At 47.1% G+C, this 25,175-nt stretch overlaps 1 protein-coding gene across 1 annotated transcript in view; it reads left to right on the forward strand.

The window, feature by feature from the left end:
- The first annotated feature begins 5,561 nt into the window (after positions 1 to 5,561).
- Positions 5,562 to 25,175, forward strand: part of fndc3ba (fibronectin type III domain containing 3Ba) — a 140,200-nt gene continuing 120,586 nt past the window's right edge. Inside the window, exon 1 of the mRNA XM_056295944.1 lies at positions 5,562 to 5,626. The gene's annotated coding sequence lies outside the window, so the exon portion shown is untranslated. The remainder of the gene's footprint in view (positions 5,627 to 25,175) is intronic.

A 25,175-nucleotide genomic window follows, 5' to 3' on the forward strand; every position in this document is an offset into this window, starting at 1 on the left:
GAGAGAGAGAGAGAGAGAGAGAGCGAGAGAGAAAGAGAGCGAGAGAGAGAGAGAGAGAGAGAGAGAGAGAGAGAGAGAGAGAGAGAGAGAGAGAGAGAGAGAGAGAGAGAGAGAGAGAGGTGGCAGCTGCGTTGGTCTCCAACATCTGGAGGCTGTGGAGGGCTGGCCCTGACATCCAGGGGAAATCGCTCCAGCTCCATCCCATAAAGTTGTTCTGCTGACTCCTCCTCTCCAGGCTGCCTTAGCCCCCCTCCTTCCCAGATCTAATCTAATGAGACCGGCCGCGTTTAAAGGCCCAAATACATCATTCAGTGAGATTGTACCCCTTGTTAAAGAAAAAGCAAAGAAAGCCACTTTATTTTTGTCATTGTAGGGTTACAATGACATTCGTTCTCAGCATTTAACCCGTCGTATTGTATAGGAGCAGGGGGCAGCTGCAGCACCCGGGGACCAACTCCAGTTCTTCTTCCCATTGCCTTGCTCAGGGGCACAGACAGGAGTATTAACCCTAACATGCATGTCTTTCAAGTGGGAGGAAACTGGAGCACCCGGAGGAAACCCACACAGACACGGGGAGAACATGCAAACTCCACACAGAAAGGACCTGGGACAGCCTGGGGCTCGAACCCAGGACCTTCTTGCTGTGAGGCAACAGCGCTAACCACTGGGCCACCGTGTCGCCCATGCTGGCTTTTTGTTTTTCAAGCTTGAGATGAACTGATGGAAGCAGGGCGACGGTTAAACATCAGTTTATGTATGTGTATCTGGAAAGGAAAACAGGTCTATACTTTGAGTTCTGATGGACTAAGAATGGGCCTGGTTTTATCTTATTTTATCTGGGCTTTTTCTTTTTTTTGGGTGATCAAAGAAGTGTGCCGTATATCTACATTACAGCGTTCAGACATACAACACATTTCCGAGGGTGCTCTATAAACCCTTAACATCATTTAACAGAAAGACGGCCGACAAGACCCATATCCACAGTCAGCGCTGCCATCACGCCCATCTAATTAAACAGAGAAGAATAAATGAAAAGGGGGGAAAAGACGAAGAGCAAGACAGTTTTGATGAAGATGAAGTTGAAAAGGGGGAGTGGGTTAATGCACAGTTCATTTATGGTTCTTATCGTTAACGTAATCCCCCAGTTGACACCAGCTCCAATGAATAACCCCCCCCCCATATACATGTATAGTATTACCTCACAGTATTTACATTCATAAATCAGGTTCTACTTTGCTGGGTACCACGGTCCTACCCGGCACACTCTAACTCATTGGTTAATCCAATATACACTAAATCCCCCCACCCCAGACCCCGGCATCCAGCCACCACCAGTCTCTCTGACCACGAGGTCACAACCCCAACCTCAACCACTTACGATAACATGGACGTCCTTGCCGGAAGCTTTCTTGACCCGGGACCCAAATGACGCCCCGAGGTCACTTACACACCATGAACACTTGTGGGAAATCTACAGTCATGGTTTATGTCACGGGTTCTCCAACTTTATCATGTAATGGGCACAACAACAAAAAAACAAACAAAAACAGCAAAAAAAACAAAAAAAACCAAATCGATGCGATGCGCTCTCCCAGGCCTTTCTCATGGAGGCATTGTGTCGTCATTGATGTTGGTTTCTGCAACTCTGCAAGGAGGGAGAATTAAGTGATGAGACTGAAACCTGTATCTGTTGATATAATATCTATTTGAATGTATTTTCTAAATGTGAAAATGAACTGCTCTTCCCTTTGATGGGCACTCTTCAGTAACGACAAAAAACAAAAACAAAAACAAAAAGAAACGTTCAAAGGGGGGGGCTTCCCTGTGTCCCCCTTTCAGAATCACTCGTGGGGAAGTACATTGAGAATGTCACTGGACACAAATTAAAACAAAAAGATATGGCCGCCATGACGTCATGAGGAAACACCCAGGTTAAATGCTGCCAGTGTGAGGATGGCAGCACTTTGAAATTCAACTATCAAGCTACGCCAATCAGCCACAACAGTAAAACCGCTGACAGGTAAGTGAATCACATTGGTTATTTTGTTACAATGGCACCTGTCAAGGGGTGGGATATATCAGGCAGCAAGTGGACAGTCAGTTCTTGAGGTTGATGGCTAGTCCGTTTGGTCGGATCCCACAGAAGAGCTACCGTAGCTCAAATTGCTGAAAAAGTAAATGCTGCCTATGATAGACAGGTGTCAGAACACACAGTGCATCACAGCTTGCTGCGTATGGGGCTACGTAGCCGCAGACCGGTCAGAGTGCCCATGATGACCCCTGTCCACCATCGATAGCACCTACAATGGGCATGTGAGTGTCAGAACTGGACCATGGAGCAATGGAAGAAGGTGACCTGTTCTGATGAATCTCGATTTCTTTTATATCATGTGGACAGCTGGGTATGTGTGTGTTGTTTACCAGGGGAAGAGATGTCACCAGGATGCACTATGGGGAGAAGGCAAGCCAGCGGAGGCAGTGTGGTGCTCTGGCCAATGTTCTGCTGGGAAACCTTGGGTCCTGGCATTTGTGTGGATGTTACTTTGACACGTACCACCTACCTAAACATCGTCGCAGACCAGGACTACCCCTTCATGGCAACGGTATTCCCTGATGGCAGTGGCCTCTTATAGCAGGATAATCTGCCCTGCCACACTGCACGCATTGTTCAGGAATGGTTTGAGGAACATGACAAAGAGTTCAAGGTGTTGCCTTGGCCTCCAAATCCCCCAGATCTCAATCCGATCGAGCGTCTGTGGGATGTGCTGGAAAAACAAATCCGGTCCATGGAGGCCCCACCTCGCAATTTACAGGACTTAAAGGATCTGCTGCTAACGTCTTGGTGCCAGATACCAGAGGACATCTTCAGAGGTCTTGTGGAGTCCATGCTTCAACAGGTCAGAGCTGTTTTGGCGGCATTAGGGGGACCTACACAATATTAGGCGGGTGGTTTCAATGTTTTGGCTGATTGGTGATATATACAGTGACGTGATATACAGTACGGTATGTCACGGGAGCTAAAATCTGGGACACACGGAGAAGAGTTTGTGCAACTCTTGTTTTGTTTTGGGCAATACGTAAACTGTGTAATCTGGTCTATAATCAGCTGGACAAGAAGTAGAGTGAGTAAAAAAAAACCCCGTTTATTGTTTTTCATTGGAGAGATGTTCATGCTAGTGCAAGACACTACCTGCACTAAGATGGCGTTACGTTCTGTGTCCCCTCGCTGTATTTACTATATGCAATTTGTTTTCCATTGCTTTCGGCTGTTTGGGGTATGTACATGATTATGTTATGGCGGCCATATCAATTGCCTCGTTGAGACAATTAGCATGCATTCAATTCAATTGAACCGAATTGAATTAAATTCCACACAGGCTCCCTGTCCTGGTCCGGGGCCATTTTTGGGAGTGTGTTCTAGTGGGTTGGAATTGTACCATTGGCTGTTTTCTCAGTACAGTTGCTGGAATGTGTGTGTGTGTGTGTGTGTGTGTGTGTGTGTGTGTGTGTGTGTGTGTGTGTGTGTGTGTGTGTGTGTGTGTGTGTGTGTGTGTGTGTGTGTGTGTGTGTGTGGGTGTGTGTGTGTGTATGTGTGTGTGTGTGTGTCTGTGTCTGTGTCTGTGTGTGTTTATGTGTGTGCCAGTACAGAGAAATGTGGAACACAGGGGCAATGAGTGTATTTGGCGGAGTTTGCTTACTCGCTTGAAAATATGGCAAACAAAGAGAGGCTGAACAGAGCTGGAGACACTTGCATAACCAAGTGTCTGCTTGTTGTTATTATAGTCACACATTTGTTTATCTAAGATAGCTAGCTAGCTAGCTAGCTAGATAGATAAGTTTCAACAAACAACACAAACAGTTCTGGTTAGATCTATTCTGTTAGGGGATTCTTAAAGTCCATCGATTGGGGGTATCAATTCTGGAAAAGTCAGCACCCAGTCTATTGATAATCGATTACCATTCCTTTAATGCATGGACCCATGGAGAGGGAACAGCTTCCAGAAGTTATGGAAAATAAGGCAATAGCACGAGAAGGCGTCCCTTTTCTTAAATGGATATCCAAGTTGAGAGCAGCATGTTTAGTCAGTGTCACCCTACTAAGAATGGACACTTGGCAATGTTAAAGCTCTGCTCCCGACACACACACACACACACACACACACACACACACACACACACACACGCGTATATGTGTATATATGTGTATATATACATATATACATTATATACATATACACACATTATATATAATGGTATATGAAATATATATATACATATATATGTCATATACCATTTTTATATACATATATGTTTTTAAAAATTGTATATGAAAATATATATATCTGAAGATTGTCGTGATTGTTGAGTTGTAGTGTTGTTATTCTGTGTTAAGTACACCGAGAGAGCCACGTAAGCGGAGTCAAATTCCATGTTTGTGCAAACCTACATGGCCAATAAACATGATTCTGATTCTGACACGTGCAGCTAGATCATACATCACTCTCCTCTTATGCACCAAATGTTGAATATTTAGGTTGAAGGGTTGTGTAAAGACCGAGTTCTTTGCCAATAAGTATCATCAGAACAAATTGATTCGTTACTGCTGTATTTGGAAATGAAAGCCATCTTGCAGTGAACTCTGAATCTTGGCATCAGTGGGCCTATGCCCTCCTCTTAGCAAGCAGCAAACCTGTAACCCTGCAGAACCAGACGTTAAACCGAGGTCCTGACTCACTGCGATCGTTAAAGATCCCCATTGCATTTATCTCAAAGACTAGGGGGTACCCCGGTGTCCTGGCAAAGTTCCCAACCCGGCTGTCTCCATCTGGACACCTAATCACCCCCCCCCATGTAATTGGCTCAATGAGTCCTCCCTCTCCACCTCAAGCTGATGTGTGGTGAGGGTTGTGGTGCAAAACGCTGTACTAATGCATACAATACAAACTAATACAATAACCTATATACACACTTGTAGTCAATAAGTGGGACATTTGTCTATATTTGGCTACATGACAACACAGAGAGAGTCACACATGCATACACTAAGAAGAAAGAATACCACTTTTTTTTGGTCTTTTTACAGGTTACAGTGAAATTTGTTCGCTGCATTTATCCCATGCTGTTGCATAGGAGCAGTGGTCAGCCGTGGTGGTGTGTGGTAACGCGCACTGACATATGTTTACACGTGCGCGTGTACGCGTACGTGAACGCGCGCGCAATAGGTACAGGGCTTATCCATTCCGCATCATGTGTCGGCCTGCTTAAAGCCTGCCCTGCGTGGACTATCGACGTGAAACCTTTGGTTTCTAAAAACCTTTTTTCTTTTCTTTTTTTTAATCACCAAAGCGATACAACGTGACACTATGTTGTTCACACGGGCCACTTTTCCGTTTTCGCAAAGGTATAGGCCGAGTTCTCACCGTTCGGGATTTTTGCAATGCGCCCGTACATTACGGTAAAAAGGAGGCGGGCCTTGACTTCCCATGTGCGTCGCAGTTTGATTGACATGGCGGAATCTCCCAGAAGTAGAAGCGCCGCGCCAGCAGACAGGCAGGGGATAGGCAAAATCCGACCCTGGAAAAAAAGCGCAGCCACGTCTGTTTGAAGATTATTTTATTGCAGCGAGGTGAGTTCCGTAACACATTTCACATGATATTCTGCTAAAACGTCGGGGATGTGGGCCTTCGAGTCGCCGTTAAAAAAGTTTTAGAAGTGTGTGTGTGAGTTTGGAGAGTGCAGGCGCTGACGCCGGCAGTCTGGGTTACTTGGCCAGCGCAGAGGAAAAAGGAAAACTGCTCCACTTCGAGGAGGAGGGGGGGTGGTGGTGGTGGTGTGAATCGAAACTTTTTTTGGGGTATATTTTTATTTCGGCGTGAAACGACGAGGAAAAGGCAAAGCGTTTGCGGATCGTCAGTATGTTTCGTATAGTGGCCGAAACCGAAAGTGTTGGTTTGCGCTTTGGAGCTGGCTCGTCTTTGTAGAGCGATTTCTCCCCTCTGCGAAAGAATGTGTTTTTGTCTCCGGTGACTTCAGATGGAGTGAGTGCGCAACAGAAGAAAACCCCTTCTTCTCCGGCTACTTTGTACGTCAAATCACGGTCGTTTCATTGCGACGTGCACACTGGAAATACTCGATTGTGTCGTGTTTACTCAAAACAAGGAAATGAATGTTTTCTTTAAATGGAAAAATAACTTGGAATGGAAGATGCTGAGACAGTCGATTTTGACAGGGGTTACGAAAGCATTGAGTCGACACTTTATGCCTTTTTATTGCGTTGGGTGACTGGAGGGTTGCGATCGAGTCGTGCTGTAATGACTTTTCTCAGTTTATGTCTGGTTTACGACGGGTGCACATTGCAGAAAGGGCTTTCGTAAAGAGAGGACTCAACTCCAGCATATCCTAGCATTCCAGCCAGTCTGTCTGTCTGCCTCTCTCTCTCTCTCTCTCTCTCTCTCTCTCTCTCTCTCTCTCTCTCTCTCTCTCTCTCTCTCTCTCTCTCTCTCTCTCTCTCTCTCCCGGCCCCCTCTCTCTCCCCCTCTCACATCTCTCTCGCTGCGAAAGCTCAGAAACGACTACGTGTCTGTTTGTGCATGGAAGATAGTCTCTCTCTCTCTCTCTCTCTCTCTCTCTCTCTCTCTCTCTCTCTCTCTCTCTCTCTCTCTCTCTCTCTCTCTCTCTCTCCCCCCCTCTCTCCCTGTCTCTCTCTCTCTCTCTGTCTCTCTCTCTGTCTCTCTCGCTTTCTGATGCAGACGTGGAAATCAAACATTGGGCTCACAGTTTTAACGATCGATTGTCTCGCTCCACAACTTTTACGCATGAGAGAGAGAGAGAGAGAGCGCGAGAGAGAGATCGTGTATGGCAGAGCTGTCGGTATAAATGTGTTGTTATCCGGAACCCGCGTCCGGTTTCTATTACATCGAGCGGTCAATTAACCCGGTGTTGTGATGGGGGGGTGGGGGTTATGAATCGGGATTCCCATCGTTCGTCCTAATGGGCTCTGGACCCAGCGGGCACGGTGGAGAAATGTAAGGGGGAAAAATAACCCATCTCATCACACGCACACGCACGTACTCGCCGATATATACGCGCACGGTTTTTTTTCTTCAGAGGAGAAATCCGATCCCAAATAGATGACGTCAGATGACATTCCTCTGGTGAAAGGCTGATGTGGCCGTGAGGTTTTGCTGTGAAAAAAACTGATACCCGACTGTGTCTGGGCCCACCACGTCAATTACAACTGAGAAGGTGTTCTCTTATGTTTGGGCGATAGTGCAAAAGAGTGCCGCATAGTGCATGAATGGGCAATGTGTTCCACTTCCACTAGTCCCAACAATAGCAAATAAGTGTCAAGACGTCTGCCCCAAACTTAAGCTTCTTTCATACCAAAATCCTGGTATTTTCCTGAACCCCCTCCACCCCGTTTTCAACTCCATTCCATCTTTTTCCTGGAATGCCCCCCATTCACACACACTCAGCTATTCCCTGCAGTCCCCATCACGTAGTTATGGTCACCTCCAGTCGTCAACATTTTTAAAATGTTGTTTTATGTGGATGGTCAAAGCATTGAAGAATAACACCCCCCCCCCAATATCAGCTGTGCTTCACAACCCTCTCGTCTTAAAAAAATCTACTTGGGAATGTTTTTGGTGGGGTAGGCTGTGCTGCTACCGCAGACAAGATAGGGGGGAATGGTTGGTTAGACTGTTTTTTGATTAGGGGGGCGGTGACATACTTTTTTTGTGCCTGTGGCCAAAAGTAATTGGATGTGTAATGGCTGCGCTACACTAGAAGCTGAAACTGGGAGGGAAATGTGTTAAGGATAATGTGCCAATATAAAGATCTTTAAAGATTCGTCAGGTACAGATAGTCTCATGAATGACGCTGATTTGTTCCCCCCGTCATTGCCACTATTTTGGTGTGCTTAGCGGTGAGCGGTCTAGACTGCACATTTGTGGTGGGAATTCAACCAGCGGGGGCACAATGTTGGCAGATTTAATATCGGAACTAAGATATTATTGTATTTTCACAGACATGCTAAGGTTTCATCCAGGACTGATGTCTCTTTGAAATGAAACCATATTTTTCAAGTTTTTCACTCACAAAACTTACTCAAGTGTGCAATTATTACTTCCAGAGTAGGGATGTCCCAATCAGTTTTCTTTTGCACCTGTTCCGATCCTAGTCATTTGATATTGAGGAGCTGCTGATATCGATTCCCAATCCGATATTTATATTTTCCTCTATACAGCTGCACAGTGCCCACATTGAGTACATTAATTTTAGTGAAACTAATCCATAATGATACGTCATCACGCACGGCTCTAGCGTGTGTGATGATGTATAATACGTGTATCATTAGGTATGATGTATCGTACCTAAAACTCAGATGCTGTTGATTCCAGTTTCACATGATGCCAGCCAGAACTATATACGTAACATTTCTTGCCATTGTCCAGAAATAAAATGGCGGGTGAATGTGATTGCATGCGATTTCATAAATAAGACTACTACTTGAAATAGAACCAGAGGCATACAGAGTCAGGCTTCAACCACAGGGTGTAACATAACATAGGTACAATGTCCGGCTAAGCATTCAGAGGATCGATCCTGAGGGAGTGGAAAATAAGGCTAGAGTAGGGTGTAGCTGGGCCAAATTCTAGGTAGGGTGAAGGGTGTCAAGTGAACGCTTTAGTCAACAAGAATGATGTTGTCGTGATCATTCGTAAGTATCGCACAAATATCTCAAGAGTTTGCACAAATACCTGGTTTATTTGACGCATAGTTATGGTGGAGAGGTTCGTGCTGTGGTCCATGGTCGGCACATCTCCAGAACTGCACCATGCCATTTTGATGCATGCTGTATATCTCTTATTAAGAAATGCAACCCATCTTTATATTCATTCAGCTCATTTATATATTATATAATATATAGTATATATACAAAGGCTATATATAGCCTTTGTTAGCTGAAATAATGATATTTTGAAACTCACCATGGTACCATTCAAGTGTACTTCTCTCGATTGTGTTGCTATTCAAGCTCCTCCAGAAAAGCCCAGAGGAGACCATGCCAATGGACTATACTCCCTCATAGATGTCTTTACATATTATATTGTTGATGCATAAAATTAGCTTTACAGTCAGTGTATTAAGATGCTCTACGTCTAAAGAAATACTTAATACCTTGGCCATCCATAATTTTGAGCTTTGAAAATGGCGAATGGACTATATTATTCTGAGGTGTTACTGTTTTGTTGAATATATGACAGGGCAGCAGTGGCTCAGCATGTTGTCTGGTGACTGGTGCATTGCTGGTTTGCTCTTTCACCTCTCCTTGCAGAATTATTGCGGTGTCCATGAGCAAGGCACCCATACCCCTAACTGCTCCTGAAGAACTGGTTGTTACCTTGCATAGTTAACACCGCCATTGGTGTGTTGTGTGTGTGTGTGTAGGTGAATGTGAGGCATTAATTAATAGTAGAGCCCTTTTGAGTGGCTGTTGCAGCTAGAAAAACACTATGTAAAATGCAGCCCATTTACCCTTTATATTGCCTGTATTTGCACATGATACACTTAGTTTTTGACACTGCAATTTCAGCAGCTGCAGCACAATGCAGCTACAGTGTGTGCATTATAGTACATATCTGGAACATGCGTTTTCATTAGTTGCATGTTAAATGGGATGCGTCCAACACAGCAGGTTGATCTTGCGGGGGATTCTGCGAGGAACCCTTTCATACCGCTTTGATTCCAGCAAAATGCTATGCCAATGCATAGCTTGCTTTGCAGTACCAGGTATTTCCTAGGATTTTGAGCCACAGATCCCTTCAGACCAAAGGTGATCCGGGTAAAAACCCAGGACGGCTGAATCACTTCAACAGATTCTACAGCAAAACATATTGAGAAGGCCTACATTTAACGTGTTTAGTGTGTGGCAATGTAGGCACATCGTAACATTTTCAGAGACGGGTCCAGCAGTCCTCCAGCTTCAATGGGGCAAAGTGAGGTTAAGTTTGACAGTCACTGATCAGCTTGCTCAGAGTACTAACAGTTTCTGAAGCTGTCACATGATGGGGATACTCATCAGGGGTCCCCAGCCAAATGTTAGCCATCACAGGGTATTTATTTGGAACTAAATCTCCTGGCAAAACCTATTGAAAAGGAATTGACCTGAATTAGGGCTGGGCGATATATCGATATGATATCGATATCGTGATATGAGACAAGATGTTGTCTGGGATTTTGCATGTCGTAGTATCGTGACATGACTTAAGTGTTTTCTTTCCCTGGTTTTAAAGGCTGCATTGCAGTGAAGTGATCTAATTTTCTGAACTTACCGGACTGTTCTATTATTTACCTTTACCCACTTAGTTATCTTAAAGGCGATACTGATCAAAAATCTGATTGTGTAAATGTTTTGCGAAAACACCAATAGTCAGCCCCACAGTATTGTCACGATGTTGATATCGAGGCATTTGGTCCAAAAATATCGTGATATTAGATTTTGGTCCACGTTGCCCGGCCTTAACCTGAAGACGTCCATGTCTGTCTGGACAGCTTGACTGTCATAGTTTCCTATTGTGAGAATCAGACCGTATTGTTATGGTCCAAGCCAATATTGTTTTAATTTATCTTATCTTTTTATTGCAGGAGTTTGATACACCCATATAACCTGACTATCAGAACTTGTAGGTGGCTTATAATCTTTTGGCACTGTTGTCCCAAAGTTAAGCTTCTTTGACTTCAATATTTGTACTCTGCACAAATGCAAACAGAAGTCATACGCCTGTGTTTGGGAAAAGGTAAGATGGTTCTCATATATTGTAATTTCATGACTTTTTTAAAATAATTATTGAATTAAACTTTTATCGTACCCCCCCAACCAACCATCACCATCCCCAAGGCTGGTGCCAATCTGTCCCCATTAAGAATGTCATATCTTTGTAGATTGTACTTGTCTTTGGGTGAAGTTGGCCGAGTAGAGACGAAAAATGCGTCGTTGCTGGAGGACGATGGCAGCGTAGCATCAGAGAGGATTTGAACTCATGCTGATGCAATCTCAAGCAAGAAGCTTCCCTTGCCTTGGACCACTGAGCAACAAGTTCAGTTTTTTTTTTTTTCAACTTGAACTCAACAGGATGCAATTTTATAACCGTGTTGAGACTGGACTCGAGTGTAAGGAGGTTAGCTGTTCTTTCATGAGCGCTAACCTCCCCCTCGCTTTCTGTCTCTTGAATGGGCTGGGGGTTGGATAACGCTTTATGTAAGTAAATGACCTGTTTGCTGTAATGCAGTATTGTCACACAACCGCACTCGCCTCGTTTGCGTCATTGTGCGTGCGTCACAGGCTGCACACCTGCCCAGGTAGTTTATTTTTAGTTTGTTTTAACTTACCCAGCTATCAGATCGCTGGCAACTTGACAAGTGCCGTAAAGTTGATAGCATCAAATGAAAGCTTCCAAAAATCAGTTGGGTCGTCTTTCTTGTGACTGACATCAAGACCGGTCTGAATCAGAATTGACCAGATGTGGTTAAACCCCACCTGTCTGGTACTCCCTGCAAGGTAAAACACAACCAAGAGTTACTTGCAAACACTTTAGGAGCCAGGTGTCGATGGCTGGGTGTGTGCGTTTTTTTTTTTAGCAATGTGAGACTGCTTGGCCTCAATTGTCTTGGATGGACAGTTTATTCTAAACTCAATGAGGAAGTTCTCTCCTCGTTCTCTCCTCTCCTCATGAGGGCTCATTATGACAAGCATCCTTCTGAGTATATGTATCTGGGTTGTCTGTATTTATAGTTATTTATTTATTTATTTATCTTTTCCACCGGCGCTGACATGTGGTTCACGGCTGGCCCGAGTAAGCCTTCAGGTATGTTTGGTCACGAGAGGGTCAGGGAAGGAAGGAACAGAGCACTTGTCATTGTGTGTGTGTGTGTGTGTGTGTGTGTGTGTGTGTGTGTGTGTGTGTGTGTGTGTTCACATTGGTAACCTAGAACATGTTATCCAAGGGGGTAGTATTTCTGAACTGCACTTGCGTATCAGGAAAAGAGGCTGCATGGCTCTAGAGTTACATTGACGGGACAATGCAGCGCCCGGATACTGTTTACGTGTCTTCGTTCGTATGTGCATGTGTTTGCATGCGGGTGTGTGCGTGTCATGCATGTGTGCTCTTGTGTGTGTATACTTAGGAGAGCGCAAGAGAAAAGAGGCTGAACTATAACAGGAGAAGTAGAGACAAAAACAAAAACTACTTCCTTACCCGTTACTCACTTTGCCTTCCCAGCAATTGCTTGGGAAGGCAGTATTGTTTCTTTGCCTTTCATTGGTTTTGTATCAGTAGGAAATTAAGATAATGTCATATCGGCGATACGCAGTTTTATTGACTGAAGTGATAACGAGAATTTGTCACGAAATGAGTTGTGTTGGAGGGGAGTGTTATTTTAAAACTAGTTTTGATTTGATATTATACTTTACATTACCAAACAGTGCAGTGTAATGAACCGCAATAGGGTTCACAACACATGGTGTCTTGCACACGTTGGCAGATGTTGTTGTATACTTGATATCATGTTAGAGTCCATGTGATCGTCTTGGGGATATTTCTCTCGATATCTTTGTTTTTGGATTTTTTCCCTCTGGCCATGCGATGGTCTGGTGGCCTGTCCAGGGTGTCTCCCCGCCTGCCGCCAATGACTGCTGGGATAAGCTCCAGCATCCCCGCGACCCTGAGAGCAGGATAATGGATGGACCCCCCCCCCCTTTTCTCCCCAATTGTATCTGGCCAATTACCCTACTCCTGGTCCCGTCCCGGTCACTGCTCCCCACCCCCTGTACCGATCCAGAGAGGGCTGCAGACTATCCCATGCCTCCTATGATACATGTCGAGTCGCCAGCCGCTTCTTTTCACCTGACAGTGAGGAGTTTCACCAGAGGGACGTAGCGCATGGGAGGATCAAGCTAGTTCCCCCTCCCCCCTGAACAGGCGCCCTGACCAACCAGAGGAGGTGCTAGTGCAGCGACCAGGACACATGCCCACACCCGCCTTCCCATCCGCAGACATGGCCAATTGTGTCTGCAGGGACGCCCGACCAAGCCGGAGGTAACATGGGGATTCGAACCGGCGATCTCCATGTTGGTAGGCAACGGAATAGACTGCTGCGCTACCCAGACGCCCATCTCTTGGTATCGTACTGCTGTAGCAGCCACTATGATGTTTTGCGTCACACAGTCATGGTCATAGTTTGTGCAAGTCAGTGCCTTTTGGGAAGTGAAAGCTTATGTTAATTAACTGGCTATATTCATAACAATCAAAAGGCCACATTACATGTACATTTTCTTTCGATCCGTGCTCATTTCAGTCTTGCATGACTGCTTCTGAATATAAGATAGTGTACTTCATATGCACAGTTAGTTACATGAAACTAATTCGCTTGCAGCGATTGGCCCCTTTTATACAAGTAGAAGTTGAAATATCTATTCCTGGTGTTGCTACCTCATTTTCCTCACCTCTTGAAATAACCACCCATCACACATCTTTCAGTTCATCACTTATCATTGTTTGAAAATGCATTAGTATGCCCTTATCGTCCATCTTTGAAGTGTTTGCTCTTTTTTTAATGGGTGCGCTGTTTGTGCGGTGGGCACAAGTATACAGAAAGGGAAGGTCATGGTAATGTCACGTCTTTCTCTAAATAGACAGGCGTGCGTTTCCTGTGATGTTTGGGCCTCTGTTATGGTTGTAGCCGAGTGTCTTAGAGCAGCGTACTGGTCACTTCCTGCTTCCTGTGAGGGGGGGCGCCGCTATTGGTTGGTTTGTCTAGAGGTGGTGTTTTGAGCTTTGAGGTCTTGGGTTCCCACTTTATCGTAGGAGGATAGTGTATGCAGTCTCTCCGTGTGTGTCGGCTCACCGTTTTTCTTCCTTTTTTGACAATGACGCGTAAAACGTGGGCTCTCGGTGTGGTGCGGTGGACCGGTACGCTCTCCTCCAAGCCCACCGCCCCACCATGGCGGCTGTGCCACGGGCTTTATTGCAGGGGAGAAGCGGAAGGTAAACCCACTAATAAAAACAAAACAACAGACTTCAGCAACCCTTTTGTCTCATTAAGCTTAGTCCCGCCTGGAAGACAAGCAGCCAGAAGATTAGAAACACAAGAAAACACCCTCCTGATATTGGGTCAAACCCTGCAATCCGTTTCTGAGTTGTGTCAGGGTTTAAAATGTCCTGTCTAACTCCTCCCCATCCTCTTTTTTTCTCTCTCATTCATCTACATTTACTCTCATGACCCATGTCTATTGAACGTGTGGAATCGGTCGGGTTTGGCAGATTTACCTGGTCGGTTGATCTCAGGAAAGGAGCAGATGCCGTTGATATTTTGTTAAACACTTTATATGGGGCATCCGAGTTGTGTAGCGGTCTATTCCGTTGCCTACCAACACGGGGATCGCCGGTTCGAATCCCCGTGTTACCTCCAGCTTGGTCGGGTGTCCCTACAGACACAACTGGCCGTGTCTGCGGGTGGGGAAGCCGGATGTGGGTATGTGTCCTGGTCGCCGCGCTAGCGCCTCCTCTGGTCGGTCAGGGTGCCTGTTCGGGGGGGAGGGGTAACTGAGGGGAATAGCGTGATCCTCCCACGTGCTGCGTCCCCCTGGCGAAACTCCTCACTGTCAGGTGAAAAGAAGCGGCTGGGGACTCCACATGTATGGAAGAAGCATGTGGTAGTCTGCAGCCCTCCCCGGATCGGCAGAAGGGGGGTGGAGCAGTGACCGGAACGGTCGGGGGGTAAATCGGTGGGGTAATTAGCTGGGTACAATCGGGGAGAGAAAAAAGGAAAAAAAAACACACAAAAAAAATTATATGAAACTTCGTAGTCTGGATTATTGGCCATCTTTAGGGAAGTGAAACCTAAAAGCATGCTATCTAGAAGGTGAATTTGCCTCAGGTTCGCATGAGTGTTGCGGCAAAATTGGATTTTACGGTCTGTCCAACCTTTTTACTGACCCGTGCATGTCTGCCGTGCTGTGACACGATGATCCCACTGCACCGCCCCCTAAACTTTTATGGAGCATATATGTAAAACAGTGTGCGAGGGTTGACGGCCCCATTCTGCTCCCAAGTGCACGCATGTGTGTGATAGGTCAGTCTGGTCGCTGCAGGATGGAAATTTCCAAACCTCAGTCAGAGAGTAACCTAATATTGTAGTTTGTGGCGATATTGTGGTGCCGTCGGATGACGCCAACTATTCAGCCCTGCATTATTTATGTGTGTTTGTGTGCACGTGTGTGTGTGTGTGTCTGTGTTTTTCCTTGTGTGTTGTGGACTGCGTGTTTATTTATGGAGGTGGCGCGCTCGGTGAGTTCTGTCACGTCCTGGCCTCAGCCAATTTGTATGTGTGTGGCTCTGTGAGGTACCGTGCTTCAGCAGGTAACGTAATGTCCCGTTTCATTTCGATTCAAATCTTGGGAACAGCCTTGCCAGGAAAATTAGACTTGCAGGGGCAGGGTTCGAGCTGAAATGCATGAACGAATCACCACATCAGAACCCGAGCAGACAAAGTCGTCCGGTTTAGAATGATAGACGGGGGATAGGTTGCAAAAAAAAAAAGGGGGGGGGGAAGCGCCTCTCTTCAGTGTCCCATCTCTGTATTCTCAGCATACGGAAGACCTACTATGGAAAGCTCCCTGCTGGTTTGAATTGATGCTTTCAGTTTCCATTCCTCTGCTTTTCTCTCCGACTATCTTTCCCATTGTCTGTTGGTCTGTCCCCCCCCGCCCTCTCTCTCCCCCTCTCTCTCTGTCTCTTCTCTCTAACTCTGTCTGTCTCTCTCTCTTTCTAACTGTCTGTCTGTCTCTCTCTCTCTAACTCTGTCTGTCTCTGTCTCTAACTCTCTCTCTCTCCGGCTCTGTTTTTCCTCTCTCGCTCTCTTGTGTGCTCTCGGTCTTTTTCTTTTTCTTTCCCCGCTGCCTCTCTCGCTCTCTTCTCTGTCGCTCCCTCGTTCCCTATGAACGGTGGCTCTTTGTTGAAGTATCCCAGCATCTCATGTTTGCTTGGCACAGAGCTGCAATGTTTACCCTCCTCCTCTCTTTCTCTTTGCCTCCCTCCCATCCCACCCCCCACCCTCTCTCTCTCTCTCTCTCTCTCTCTCTCTCTCTCTCTCTCTCTTTCTCTGCCCCTGTCTTTCCCCGTCTCTCCCCCATTTCTCCAGGGCCCCGTCTCCCATTCTTTTTTTTTTCTTCTCTCTCGTTCTTTCGGCCCTCCCTTGATAATTTCCTGCATTGTTGACAGTTGATTTAGACAAAGATAAAAGAAGCCTTTCAACTTTTCTGCACTCCTTCTCCAACCTCCCACTCCCGCTTCCCCCCCTCTCCCCTTCCTCCCGTCTGCCGCGCTCCGTGCTGCTCCGGCTCACTCCTGCTTACGCCGAGTCCCCTGCGAGTGGCTGTGGTGCCCAGTGCCACATGGGAATCGGCATCAGTTTATTCTCGGAGTTTATTGTGCAGCATTTCAGCCCTCGTTCCAAAGTCCGCTCTGGTAGACGTGCAAATAAAAAATCCCCATGTGTGCAACATGCACACGTTGAACAGCGTTGAAACTGTTAGGTTTCTTCTTCTGGCTTTCTTGCAAAATACCGTTACTTGTAACCTTTCGAAGGCTATAAGCCCTAATCTTCTTTTTCTTCTCAAATTACTGACACATCTACAGCGGGTAGCGTTTCATCCCTGAAATGTTTGTATTGCATTTTGAAATCGGACCCGTGCGCTTGCGGTATCGTTTTATGTCAACGAGGTGATCCAATTTATTCTGTTCATTCGCGTCAGACACTTTCTTTTTTTCCCCTGTGTGCAGCACCAGTAATAAGTTGTGTGCAGGCTTTGGTGCAATTCAGGACATGAAAACAGTGACACATGATGTAACACGGGACATCAGCTGGACGCTGCTTTCACTTCCCTAAACTGCTGGATCCGTCTCAGCCACTTTTCTATTGTTACATGAAAAAACGACCCTGGCCCTGTCATTCGAAAGGTCTTAAGATGGAAATACAGAAGTTCTCTGTGAGACGATAATGATGGACTGAACAGCAGGAACTGGGGTATATATATATATATATAAAAAAAAAAGTTATTATACCCGGAGGCAGGTGAGAGTACAGGTGGTCGGTCACATGTGCGCCTGAAATTTAGCCGGTGTGTGTGTGTGTGTGTGTGTGTGTGTGTGTGTGTGTGTGTATATAGCATTATTTCCCACCCGCATTCTGAGAAGACAGTCTACTCTGCCTTTGATTGTCTGATGAAGCATGATCCTTCCCACCCCGCATTCTGCGAAGACATCCCACTCTGCCTTTGGTTGGCTCTGACGAAGCATTATTTAACCCCACCCGCATTCTGTGAAGACATCCCACTTTGCCTTTGATTGCCTCTGACCCTGATATTCTTACCATAACCATGTCACCCCTCATGCCTAAACCTAACCAATCTAACCGACAAAGGCAACGACTACTAGCCAATCAGAGGCAGAGTAGGGCGGGTCTTCGCTGAATACAGGTGGGGGGAAAAAATAAGGCGCGTCTACGTGTGAGACCGCGTCCTGCACTCTTCCTCGAGCAAACTCACAAGCTTAAAACATACCGGTAGTTTCAAAATGAAGAGAACTATTGGATTTTTTTTTTTTTTTTTTGGTCGAGAAAAATGCTGCAGTGCCCGTTCGACCTGTCCCCCGGCCCTGAAAGGCCCAGCCCAGACCTGACATCAGCCCGAAAATGCCTCATCCTGACCCACCATCTTCGGCGGCGATGGCTGGCCTCACCTGACTCCATGCCAGAGCCCGAGCCATGTGCTGGTGCACCTCAATGAGAAAGTTAGCTGCCCCAGTGTAACCGAAGCAAGAAGTTAGCCTGGCGCGGGAGGAAAAGTTGAGCTGTCGCGTTAAGTGATTTAAAACGGGTTACCTAATGCTCCGCACACTAAGGTTAGACTCATACCCTTGAACGATTCTCAGGGATAGCAACTGTAGAAGTAGTCCTTTGAAGAGCTGCCCAGTGCGCTGTGTGCGCGCGTGGTCAGTGGAGGGATGAAGTGTGCACTTGTACACGTACACACACACACACACACACACAAAACCCCCCCACACACACACACACTTAACTTTACGTGCTTACATTAGCATGCCAGGCGTGTTGGATTCTGTTGTTGGCAGGTCCATGGAAAGTTCCGCCAGCCGTTAATGGTTGTTTTTATACCTGGCTGTGAGTGTTTCGAGTGTGTATCTCAAGCGGCTCACAGTCTGCCTCGCTCTGCGCCGGGGCTGTCACGTATGTCGGTGTCAATGTTTATGGTCGTGCACGCGCCCATGCGTGTGTGTGTGTGTTTGTATATATCGAGCCTGTTACCCTGGCTGCGTTTGCAGGGATGGGCTTAAGGGGGCATATGGCGGTGCATGCCCGTTCTCTGCCCAGGTCTGTCGGTAAGCATATTTCGCGAGTGTGGACGTGTGTTTTCTGAGCGCGCCTGCAGTGTGTGCAGGCTCACGACCTGAGGAGCGGTTGAGCGGATGAAGGAGGTGTTTTTAAGGAGGGTTTTTTTCTTCTTTTTTTTAATGCAAAGCCACATGTTTTATTGCTCTCCCTTTTTGAAGGACCTCTCCTCCTCCTCCAGCTCCTCTCTCCCAACCTCCAGGGCATGCAGACACACTTACAGCCCCGCTTGCCCTCCCACACAACTGTTCTCATCTGCCCGTTTGCCCCCCCCCCCCCACCGACCCCCCTCCCCAAACCGCTACATACCTGTCATTTCTTCTGCTGCTGCTGCTGCCACTCTCATTACCCCATTTCTTTCTCTTGCGCTCCCCTCCTTGCCCCCAAGCCGGACCCCCCACAAATCACTGAAACATCTTACACGCACACGCGCACACAAACACAAACATGCATGCATGCAGACGGGTCCATGCAGTCATGCGCACATGCTGGCATGTACGCATGACGCACTCTTAACACAGACGCACAAGCTGGCCGGAAAGCGGGCAAAACAGTCAACACACACTTGCATATTTGTGCAAATACGCACACACACAAATACATGCACGTTCACAGACACACACATACACACACACACACACAAATTTATGCTCACAGACACACACACGTACTAGCCCGCCCCTGTGGCTCTGTGTGTGAAATCCTGAGGCTGATTGAGGAAGAGGAATGTGACCTTGTGACCCGAGGCTGTGGGGAGGGGTGTTGGAAGCGTGTGTGTCTTTGTGTGTGTGTGTGTGTGTGTGTGTGAGAGAGAGAGAGAGAGAGACGCACATACACAGAGATGTGTCCTCTCCTCCCTGATTTTTGGACCTAATTCTGTTTTGGTCCGATGGATTAAAACTATCCCCGTGCTTTTATCCCATTCTCTCCTAGATACACATGTGAGCATGTGCACACATTTTCACAACCACAGAGACCCACACATATTCACATAGGAAGAGGACTGAGCCATGGGAATAGGCTTCAGTGGACCTAAGGGACACCATGGCACTTGTTACCTCGATCATTCATTCATTCATTCATTCATGATTCCCCTGATTTGTATAACGCATTCAGATGTGTGTGTGTGTGTGTGTGTGTGTGTGTTGTTCCTGTGGGCTAGTTGTTGTCTCGTCTGTGAGAGAGTAGATTTCCCATGTAGGTGTGACTAAATAGTCTCCTACACACACACACACACACACACACACACCACCCACTGAGCAGGGTTTTCATGGCTCATCAAACTGATGATCTGTGTGTCTCTTGGTGGTATACGGGGGTGGTGTGTATATTGTGCGTGTGTTCTGAGGGTGTTCAGAAGTATGCACATGCCAATTCACATTTGCCTGTCCGTTTTGTGTGTGTGTGTGTGTGTGTGTGTGTGTGTTTGTGTGTGTGTGTTTGTGTTTTTAAGGGGGAGTGAAGCTAACTTCTTGACTTGGCATAGCTATCTTAATTAAGAGCCATAGTGTGTTGCCCTGACAGAGCTCAGTATTTGCTGCAGAGCTTGGTATTTGACAGAGCTCTATGTGACTGAGCTCAGTATTTGACAGAGCTCAGTATTTGACAGAGCTCTATGTGACAGAGCTCAGTATTTGACAGAGCTCTATGTGACAGAGCTCAGTATGTGACAGAGCTCAGTATTTGACAGAGCTCAGTATTTGCTGCAGAGATATGCTGAGTGTGCAGCGTTGAATGGTAGCAGTCCTGTTGGCAGTAGAAGAACGTTTATCGTCTGGAGTTTGCAGCTCTCATCCTTGGATTCTTCACTATATTGACGGTCTGTAATGTGGGGCGACCCATCTGTGTTAAGTTTAACACCAGCTAACTGCTTGAAGTGTGCATGAAAAAATTTGTGTCGTAGTGAATGTGTAGGTGTTAAAGCTTGCATCAGTACTGTTGGATTTTCAAATTAATTGCTTGTGTGTGGTGGAGTAACAGTCAGGATGTGTTTCAGCTGTTTTTAATTGACGTTTTCATTTTTCATCAGATATTAGTTTTCATGCTTTTTTTTTTTTGGCTGTGGTGATCACACCCATCAAACCAAGGCAGCAGCGGCGAGTGAGAATTTAAACCATTTGCCTTGTGATAGTTACATCCATAGTGTATTTTTTGTTTGTTTGTTTGTTTGTTTTTTTGGGGTTTTTTTTTTCTCCCTTTTTCTCCCCAATTGTATCCAGCCAGTTACCCCACTCTTCCAACACTCAGGGGGACGTAGCACATGGGGGATCACGCTATCCCCCCCCCCCAGTTCTCCCTCCTCCCTGAACAGGCGACCCGATTGATCAGAGGAGGCGCTAGTGCAGCGACCAGGACACATACCCACATCCGGCTTCCCCACCCGCGGACACGGCCAATTGTGTCTGTAGGGATGCCCGACCGAGCCGGAGGTAGCACGGGGATTCAAACCGGCGATCCTTGTGTTGGTAGGCAACGGAATAGAATGCTGTGCTATCCGGATGCCCCCATAGTGTATTTTAATGGGGAATTAAAAAAGGCAAGACTTGTTTCCCCTGCATAACAGTGCATTCATCTGTCAGAATGCTGGTATGAGCACAAGAAGAGAAGAGCGCCCGTGCACGGCGATATGACTGGTCGTTAAAAATGAACAGAATGACCCCTTTCACTGATGGTGCCAATTTTACATCTCCCTCTGGTTCTTTCTCTCTGTCTTCTGTCACAAAAGAGGGACCTTGCAAATGTTTGCTTATGTACAGCCACACACACACACACACACACACATACGCACACATGCCGTGTCCTGTGTCTGATGCCTGTGGTTTTGAGGTTTGTCTCCAGGGGCTCATTAGCTCCACTGTTTATTGTAGCCCGTACATTTGCAGTCCCACAAAAGTTTTATTTTTTAACTTCAAATGTGCACCATGCGAAATGCATAAGTAACACTCTGCCTGACTCCTTGAGGAGCGATCGGCTGGGTACGCTGCGGTACTGTTGTGTTTTGGAGTCTGGCTGGTCTGTGACTTCACTGGCTGGCGTGTGAGAGTGGAAGTATTGTGTACTGCTGCCAAGGCATATAGAATGTATTGTGTGTGTGTGTGTGTGTGTGTGTGTGTGTGTGTGTGTGTGTGTGTGTGTGTGTGTGTGTGTGTGTGTGTGTGTGTGTGTGTGTGTGTGTATGTGTCTTCATGAATGTGTGTGCATGCTGGCTTGTGTGAAGTAGTAGTAGTAGTAGTATGTGTGCATATTTGTACTCCAAGTGCATGCGAGTGTGTGTTTGTGTGTGTCTACGCTTGTGCCTGTATGTGCAGTGAGGAGGAAGTGGCTGTGTTTGTTTAAACTAAGCACGCTCAGCCATGTGGGACAATTTAGCGGGAATGAAAACCCTGCACCCTGCACCCCCACCCGCAACCCCAATCTCACCAACCGCCCCCCTCAACCCCCCCCCCAGCCTACCCTAAACCTTTCTGAATGGGCGGCTGTCTTTTGAAGACTGTTAAGGGTTGTTTGGGAAGTGAGTCGAGGGGGTTGGTTTGAGAAGAAGGGGGGAGGGGGGGGCAGGAGACGGAGCTATGCCTGGAAGTAGGACAGAGGAAAAGCAGGGATGGAGGTGGGAAAGGGAGGAAGAGGAAGCGAGGAGGCAGCCTACACCCCCACCCCCCCCGCCGAATGTTTCATAAGCATCCGTCTCCTCCAGTGTGCCAGCTGAAACGTATCCAGTTCATTTGGGGGCATTTAGGCTCAGGTATACCCCGAGGGACAATATTACACACTATCAGCCCCATTACATAAAAGTGGAGAGTGAGAGTGTGAGAGGGGGAGAGTGTGTATGTGTATGGGGGGGGGGGGGGCGAGAGAGAGAGGGAGGTGCACTAGTGTGTTGCAGCAGTATGGTCCACAGCTGGGTGAGGACAGAGAAGTTGGGATGAAGATAGATAAGCTGTGTGTGTGTGTGTGTGCGTGGGGGGGGGGTCAAAGTGTATGTTTACCCGAGTCTTTGTCATTTCGGTCGAGGATAATATTGTGTTAAGGTTGTATGTTAATGCCACTGGTTCTATGGACGATGGATGCATGTGTGATAACTAACTGCCATGAACACACAACACTGTGTGTGTGTGTGTGTGTGTGTGTGTGTATGGGGGGGGGGGTGTTGGAGTGGAGTGAGTGATTAAAGGATTGTTGAAGCTGACAAGTTCACTAATCTGCCTTCCTTGGAAACAACTTTTTTTGTTCCATTGTACGACAACTTTCTCCATACCTACCTGGTTGCCAGTTTATCTGCGGCGGTGTTTGCTGAGCTATGGGTCTGTACCCTAAAGAGAAAGTCGGTCTATTTTTGGTGGGTTGTCCCATGATAAGTGCGCTGCAGTACGTTTCATGCAACTACCCAAAAAAATGTGTCTTTGGCAGGAAAAGAAATGTTGGCTGCTGATGTACAGTATCTGGGTCTTGTTATTGGGAAATAATCCCCACTACTTACGGCCCAGCAGCTCTGTGTGAATACGCAGGGAGGTGGGACTAAGAAGGCTTCAGCTAGAAAACTGGGCACTAAGTAGCTCAAAAATTTTGGCTGGGGGTTTTGGCCCAGATGCCATTGTTGCATTCTGAAGTTTCGTTCGCAACTTGCAGTGAAACTCCGAAGCGTCGTTTACGTCCTGCTCTACAGAAAAACATTTTTGCCAGTAGGTCCGTTTTTCAAGTAAACCGAGAATTGAAGTGAACTGAGTGCAAATGCAGAAACTCTCCCGAACGTGTCGTGACAGTTCCTGCTAGTTTTTCTTTTTTTGACATTCAGCCATTTTTTTGCGGCTTATCGGTGACGACGTTAAAATGGCTCCATGCGGCCGACTTCTTTTCTGTGTTGTAGCCGTAGCCTCGCCTCCTCCGCCTTTGGACAACAGTGACGCGAACAAAGGGACGAGTTTCGCGGAAGGCTGAATGAATCTGAACTCGGACTCCGAATCCCAACGACATGAGCGAAGCTTTCGAGCTCTGAAGCGCTGGACGCAGTCCACACCTCAGCTAGGCACAACATGTTGGCCTATCGAAACTTTTTGAAATTGAATTAAAAACGGTATGAAAACGGAAGAGCTGTGGATTGATGTAACTGATAGACGGTGTCTCGTTTGTTTTGTTTTGGAGCTGTCAGGAGTCGGGAATAAAGAAATGTTTGATCGGCGTGTCCTGTTTGGATCTGTTTAGATCTGTTTAGCTTGGATCAGCGATCTGTTGGTGATGCCTGGGAGGTCTCTGAGCAGCTACTGCATGGGTGCGAGGCGCGCCCGCTCCCAAAGTCACAAGCCGGCGGGTTCGCCTGCGGGGCCGCCGGTGTGAGTGTGTGGCCGACCTGAGCCGCAGAGATCCACGGGGTTAGGGAGGGTTTTGTCGTGAGCTCTCCCAAGGTTCAGCGCCTCTCCCTGGGCCACAGGGCGCTCAAGCCTCAGCCTCTCTGGCTCTGGAGAAATGCGGGAGGAGGAGCGGGAGGGAGTAATGTGAGGTAGGGAGGGAGAGAGAAATGGAGAAAAGGGTAGCTGTGGGAGGAAAAGGAAAAAGGAGAAGAAAAATTTGGATGCTTTGCCATGAGGAGGAGTGAGTCATGTTCATGTGCCTATGGGAGAGGAGCCACTTCCTCCCTCCCTCGTTCTCTCTCTCTCTCTCTCTCTCTCTCTCCCTCTCACTCACTAAATACACACTTGATATGGCTTTTTTAGTGTCGCATGATAATGAACACCACTGATAAAGATGATCGAGACGATGAAGACGGTTATGTTGTAAACTGCAGATATGAGAGAGTGGTGACACTGACGATGACAATGATGATGATGATGATAGCAAGCTGGTGGTTGGAAGCTTCACTGAAACGGAAGCGTTCAATGGGAAGCCTGCGGCTGTCGAGGTGGCCAAGTCATTATGACTCTTAATTCAAGTCATTTAGGTTGCAGCGCTTCCGCTCCATCACTCTGTTGTTGGTGTTTGTGGTAACTTTCCTCTATGTGCATGTCTGTAGGCTTCTCTCTTTGCGCGCGCGCGCGTGTGTGTGTGTGTGTGTGTGTGTGTGTGTGTGTGTGTGTGTGTGTGTGTGTGTGTGGTCACCAATTCCCAGGACGCCACCGCACACATCTGCTAATCAAAGGAACTCTCAGCTGGATGCAGGGAGAAAAGAAAGGGAGAAAGAGTCTGGCTGTCTGGGCCTGATATGGCTGGTGAGAACGACGAGGTCTGACTCGGACGAACTGGATCACCGAGGCGCCGCTCTCCTCTTGTGTTTGACGGCCTGCATTGCCTCTGTTTATCCTCTTGACCCCACACAATGACCCACATTACTGCACTCCATTACTTTCACCTTTCTCCTTGCGCCTCTCTCTCCTCTCCGCTTATACCCAGCTCTCCTCTTTTCTCATGATATGATCCCCAGTCTTCTCTCCTCCTCAATTTTCTGCCCTTTCTTTTCTACCTCTCTTTTCTGTTTTTCAATACTTAACTCCTTGACTCCCCCTCTCTTCTGCTCTTCCTATTCCTCCCTCCACTCCTCTGCTCTCTTTCTCTTCACACCCCCCCCCCCCGCCTCGCTCCTTCCCCTCTGGAGTTAGCGGCTACGTGGCTACGTGGCAGGCATTGGACTGTCAAGGCCTCTACTGTGGGTTTACTGCCTGCTGGCCCGCTGCCCAAGACACACACACACACACACACACACACACACACACACACAC

The sequence above is a fragment of the Lampris incognitus genome, chromosome 16 (genome assembly GCF_029633865.1).
Source record: "Lampris incognitus isolate fLamInc1 chromosome 16, fLamInc1.hap2, whole genome shotgun sequence".
Classification (NCBI taxonomy): Eukaryota; Metazoa; Chordata; class Actinopteri; order Lampriformes; family Lampridae; genus Lampris; species Lampris incognitus.